The sequence below is a fragment of the Monodon monoceros genome, unplaced genomic scaffold (assembly GCF_005190385.1).
Source record: "Monodon monoceros isolate NGI ecotype Baffin Bay Population unplaced genomic scaffold, NGI_Narwhal_1 Super_Scaffold_18, whole genome shotgun sequence".
Lineage (NCBI taxonomy): Eukaryota > Metazoa > Chordata > Mammalia > Artiodactyla > Monodontidae > Monodon > Monodon monoceros.
In genome coordinates this window covers 61,162,115-61,168,510 of record NW_021703774.1, presented here as the reverse complement: position 1 = coordinate 61,168,510, position 6,396 = coordinate 61,162,115, and the positions used below count along the sequence as shown (strand labels likewise).

The window sequence follows — 6,396 nt, the reverse complement described above, 5'->3', positions numbered from 1 at the left end:
AGTGAAGCCACCAAGGATATACATCCAGTAGTTCCTAATTCCTACACAAAGCTCGTCATTCTACTATCAACCAGCACCTGGTATTCTGTATTAGACTGAAAAGATGCCTTCTTCTGTATTCCATTAGTCCCAGAGTCACAAGAAACTTTAGCTTTTGACTGGCAGGACTCAACATACAACAGAAAGAATCCTGCTGGGCCGTCCTACCACAAGGGTTCAAAAATTCCCCCACCATCTTTGGGGAAACTTTAGCTAAAGACCTAAAAGATCTACCTCTGGAGAAGTGAACCCTCCTTCAATATGCAGACGACATTCTGATCGCCAGCCCTACTAAGGAGGTCTCTGAACTACCCAGCCAATAAAGGATAGAAGGTGTCCAAGACAAATGCTCAAATATCACAGACTAAGGTGACCTGCCTGGGCTTCATTCTCACAGAAGGTCGGAGAAGCCCATCCCAGGAAAGGGAAGAAGCCATTTGCAGCCTTACCCCTTCTAAAACTAGAAGACAGCTTAGGGGTTCCTGGGGAGGCCGGGGTTTGCTGCATCTGGATCCCTAACTACAGTCTAATAGCTGGGCCTCTATATGAAACATTGAGAGGAAAAGACGATGATCCTTTTGAATAGAATCCAGAAGTGGCCTTTCAAGAATTGAAAGAGAAGTTAATTCAGGCCCTGGCCCTGGCCCTCCCAAATTTAGCTAAACACTTTGACCTTTACATTCCCAGTAGAAGGTGAATCGCCCTTGGAGTATTAGTGCAAAAACTGGGACCACTTGAAATGGAACAACTCAGTATGCCGTCCAGGTAGGAGAAGTTATAGTCACCAAGGGCTTGGCCCGCTGCCAGGATACTGGGGGTATCTAAAAACCTGGAAATCAGCAGCCCGCAAGGCCAGCTCCCTCCTAAGGGAAAAGGACCCCACGTGGTGATCCTAACCACCCACAATGCCCTGAAGTTGCAGGGATCGCTCCGTGGGCACACTGACCTCGAGTGAGGAGGCCCTCCAACTCCAACCTCCAGAGAGACAACCGGGGGCAACGGGCCCCCATGACGACTCGTGTGACCATCACTTGACCTGGAGCTTCTCTCAGAAAACAACAAGAGTGTGTCCCAAAAGAGCAGTGCTTGCAGGACTTACTGCACCCAGTGCGGAGCTAATAAGCTTGGCAGGGGAACCGTATATCACGCTGTCACCATAGAAAAGCCAACAGCCACCGCGGTGACAGCGGCCAATGAGACCGGCTGGACTCCTGGCTACTTCAAAAGGCCGTTGACTCAGTGGCCGTCATGGTCCTGGATCACCACCGGGCCTGGACTGTCTGGGAGTTGAGCGGGCAGGGCCCTGACACCTGGTGCTGTTTGTACGTTAATTCAGGGGCCTAATTGAAGAAAGCGCAGACTACTGGTCAGAGCATCTAGGCTGGCAGAAACCTTCAGCCTAAGGTGGCCGAACAAATGTGGGGCGGGGTAAAACCGCCCCCCCCCCCCAGCGTCTCTGCGCATCTCTTTCCTGGACCCTTAAAGGTCATTGGAATCTATAACACTTCCAATGCTGGCGCTCAGGCGGACGAGCAGTGAGGCAGGAGGCCTAGGGACAATCAACCTCACCTGGAGGCTGCTGGGGAGAAGTTCTACCCCTCCCCCCCGGGTATGAGGACTCCCAACTTAGCACGAAGCATTTACAGAAGAGGGGTCTGCACCCTCAGCGCCCCAAGAATGAGGAACGGGACAAAAGGCAGAGGAGGGGTTTGTCACTGGCAAAGCCCATTAAAAATTCCTGGGAGATAAAAATAGAATCTGGGCAATAAAATAAAGTCTAACCTTTTTTTCCTTTGTGCTTTGTCTAATTTCACTTGCTCCTAGGGTTCCGCAGGCAGAGGCCTCACACCCGGCACTGCAGACCCGATTTCCTAGTGCAAAATGGCTGGGCCAACACCTCAGCTTGCGGGGCCCCGTTCAGACTCCGCGACATAGAGCCTGAGCTCCAGCCAACCCGGCCCTCGAGAGCTCCGCCCCCTCCCACCTGCTGACGCTGACCGGATCCCTACACAGCAGCCCGGCCCACAGCCCGCGGGGGAGCTCTCGCTCTCACCTCTCCATTCTCTGATCAAAATATAAAGTTTCCTTTGCTTCTGAACCAAACTCAATCTCGATCTGTTGGCTCCAATGACACTGGGCAGGGGGACCCTTGTTGGGGCCCACTCTGGAGGATCTGTAACGGAAATTGAGAACATTGTAACTTCAATGAACAGATATGTGAGCCAAACTGTAATTAACATAGAGCAGTGTATAAGGCTCGGGTAAAATAAGATGTTTCTAACACTTCCATTTGATATTTCCATCACTTTATTATAAGCAAGTTCAGTGAAAAGGTTTGTCTTATTTGTCAGGTCAATATTAGAGAAATGAAGTGATTTCTTTCCAAGGATGTACGTCTAATAATCTTGGCTGAAGCTTCAATCTTGTTTTGAATGCTTTTCCATTGAAAATGATACCTCTCTTTCAGCTCCCCCATTTCTGAGTATAAAATCTTATAATTTATTATTACCAAAGGGGAAATGAGGGAGGAGGGATAAATTAAGAGTTTGGGATTAACACATACACACTGCTATGTATAAAATACATCATCAACAAGGAACTACTGTATAACACAAGGAATTACACTCAATATTTTGTAATAACCTATAAGGGGAAATAATCTGAAAAAGAATAGATATCTATATCGACATCATCTATCAACGACAGATAAAATGTAACCTAAAGGAGGTCGATGGTGGGCGCTTCTGACCGTGAAGACTTCAATCATCTAAAGCTCGGAATCTGACTACTGCCCAAGGCCCTTAATGAACAAACATGTGCCCGTAGCTTAAAAATTTCCCAGTGTGGGGTTCGAGTAGACACTGATTTGGAAAAATCCCTGGTGTTCTCCTTACATGCAGGGAACTCTTCCTAAAGCTAAAATATGCCTGTGACACCCAGAAGATAGTACACCCTTTGATCGGAAAGAGTTTGGAAAAGACACGTCATCTCCTCATATCCTGGTAGTCGGGTTCACCCCTCCAGCCTCTTTCCTAACAAGCTCCCCACTTGGAGAATCAGCACCTGTAACCTCCTGTTTTGTACAGTTTGCAATTTTTCCGAGGATGGACGGGAAGAGGGGGAACCAATGAGAGACAAGCTCTAGGTGTTTGGACAGGCACATGTCACTCTAATTTCCAATCAGGAATAATTAACCAAAGGCTCAGCCTGCCGCCCCGGAACCAGAATAGGGTCTGAAGCAATCCTGCTGTTTTGCGGCCAGCTCCCAAAAAAGCGAGTTGAAAAATGGAGCTGAGGGGCACTGCAATTCACAAATCTGCAGAGTTATAAATGATAACTATCGTCCAAAAATATATTGAGGTAAGGCAACGAAAAGTATTTGAAAGCAAGGCAGAGTTGCAGGAAACAGTTTTCAAGAGATACATTGGACTCGCCTTTAAAGCACATGAAAAGCGGCAGAACTTCGCCAATGATGCAGTTGGCCAAAAAGGGAGTATGTGTTTTTCCTGAATACAATAGTATATATATATATATATATAAAATATATACTATTTTACAATTTTTTACCATTTCTAAAACCTAAAATAAATGGTAAGCAGGAGGACTGGAATGAGGTGGGAATATTCCTAAATTACCAAATTCAGGTTAGAAAAGTATTTAAATATGTGTTTGTTACATGTATATATAGAAGCATGTAACAGTTCAAAAATATTTTTTCTAGGTCTTCATCTACCTGAAGGTTTACATATTGGGCATTTCAAGTTGTCCTAAGGGTTACAGATACATAAAAATTGGATAGGATTGAACAGTTATACTTTTTATTTTTTTAAATGATTTCCACATTCTTCATCATATAATTTGTCTTTTCTGATAGAAACTTGTACCTCTGGCCACACTAAATTTTGTTTCTGTGGCTTTTTTTCCATCGTGGGTTTTACCGTGCTGTTGCACACATAACCTAGAAATATGCTAAAATATCACAGATTAAATGCTCTGTATATGATTCCTTCCTAAAGCATAGCAGACTTTGTCAGTGCCCTACCTAACCTCAGGTCTGACTTGTACTTACTCCACCAACGTCCAGCTGCCTGAGGTCTTCTGGCATCAGGAGCTTCTGCTTCTCTAGTGAGGTCACTGGAACCTAAATTAGTTTAAATTTTAAAAGCAATTTAGTAGGATGCATCAAAGGCCTTAAAAACGTGCATACCCTTTGATCCAACAAGAGGAAATAATCAGATAGATGGGTCAAGAAGCATATTTAAGGATGTTTTCACATTCTTACCTAATTAAAAAAGCAGAATATCTAAATGTTAAAAAAGAGGACCGTTAAACAAATTATAACAAATTTATGCAATGGATCACTGTTCAGTACTTAAAATGATATAAATGTATATTGATGGCTTTGAAAGTTCACAATATATCATGTGACTATATTGGTTCATTGGTAAATATATGTTGGGACAATCTTTGCTTTTTAGTGCAATCTCTTAACTGTGGGTATTTGGCTAATGAGATCTTGGCTAAAAAGGACCACTTTTTTAAAAGTTACATATATATATGCACACACACATACCACATAGGAAAACATCTAGAATATTGACAATAACTTGTAATTTATTGTCAGTATTCTAGATCTTGCATAGGGTGGTAAATGTTTATTAGCTTATTAATAAATAATAAAGAGGGTCAATGATGAGAATGTGTTACAAAGTAAGGGTTATGATTATTTCAAATTTGTGCAGTTGAAGTCCATTAAAGAAAGGAAAGAAAGGAAAGGGGAAAAAACATCTAGGAGGTTATACTCTAAACTGTTCATGGGAGTTATATCTGACTAGAACTTTAAGGATGATTGTTTTCTTTTTCACTCATTTACAAGTTTCTAATATGACTATAATTCTATATTATGTATATAATGGAGAAATAATAAAAGTCAAAACCATTAAATTTAAGATTAAAAATATTCAACAATAACAACAACAGTGAAGCTTTACTCTCTTAAATACACGAAAGACTATTGTGTGTGTTGGCCAATTATGTTCCTTTGTAGCAAATGCATTACACTGATTTGTGGGGCATCCCATGTAGAATACAGACAAAACATTTCTGTAAACAATGGATAAAGTATATTGAATTTGATTAATTTCACCTATGTCAGGCCACTTTTCCACAATACTTGGAGAAAATGCTGGGTTGTTTATCAACTAACACATAAAAGAAAAGAAGCTACTCGGAAATATAAAGCCATTTGGAAAACACTCCCCTGGGTTGTAAGGTGTTATTGATATGGAGGTGCCTGAATGTAGCTACTTTTTTAGGGAAAGGAGAATTTCTAAATGTTACTACTTAAGTTACCTTATCTTAAATAAAGGAGAACTGCAGGTGTAATTTATTTAAACATTCATAGTTTCAAATAGTGAAGTCATTTTAAAAAACTGAGGTTGCTTTGGGACTTGGTTATATGTCTCTGCTAAATATTCCCTAGTACTTTCCCTAGGATTACATTTTATTGTCTTGGAGTGTTCAAGTACCTGTCTTTCTATATTGTAAGTGCAATAAGAATAGGAATGATATCTGTCTTACTGGCACATTAATAGGAACTTAATATTTTTTAAAAAATGAAAGAATGTATAAGTGAATGAGTGGATAGAGTTGTGAATTTTAAAAAAATTTTATTGGAGTATAGTTGATTTACACTGTTGTGTTAGTTTCTGCTGTACAGCAAAGTGAATCAGTTATACATTACATATACAGTTATACATTACATCCACTCTTTTAGATTCTTTTCCCATATAGGTCATTACAGAGTATTGAGTAGAGTTCCCTGTGCTATACAGTAGGTCCTTATTAGTTATCTATTTTATATATAGTAATGTGTATATGTCAATCCTAATCTCTCAGTTTATTTCCCCCCCTTTTCCCCTTGGTAACCATGTTTGTTTTTTATATCTGTGACTCTATTTCTGTTTTGTAAATAAGTTCATTTGTACCATTTTTTCTAGATTCCACATATAAGTGATATCAGATATTTGCCTTTCTCTGTGTGACTTACTTCACTCAGTATGACAATCTCTATGTCCATCCATGTCGCTGCAAAAGGCATTATTTCATTCTTTTTTATGCCTGAGTAATATTCCATTGTATGTATGTACCACATCTTCTTTATCCATTCCTCTGTTGATGGACATTTAGATTGCTTCCATGTTCTGGCTATTGTAAATAGTGCTGCAATGAACATTGGGGTGTCTGTATCTTTTTGAATTATGGTTTTCTGCAGATATATGCCCAGGAGTGGGATTGCTGGATCATATAGTAGCTCTATTTTTAGTTTTTCAAGGAACCTCCATTCTGTTCTCCATA

General features: G+C 40.8%; 1 long non-coding RNA gene across 1 annotated transcript in view; it reads right to left on the bottom strand.

Moving 5' to 3' along the window:
- Positions 1–2,090: 2,090 nt before the first annotated feature.
- LOC114898651 overlaps positions 2,091–6,396 on the bottom strand; it is a 7,343-nt gene continuing 3,037 nt past the window's right edge. The window contains exons 2-3 of the long non-coding RNA XR_003794431.1: positions 4,109–4,180; positions 2,091–2,212 (exon numbers count right to left, since the gene is read on the bottom strand). This is a non-coding gene — a long non-coding RNA (uncharacterized LOC114898651). The remainder of the gene's footprint in view (positions 2,213–4,108; positions 4,181–6,396) is intronic.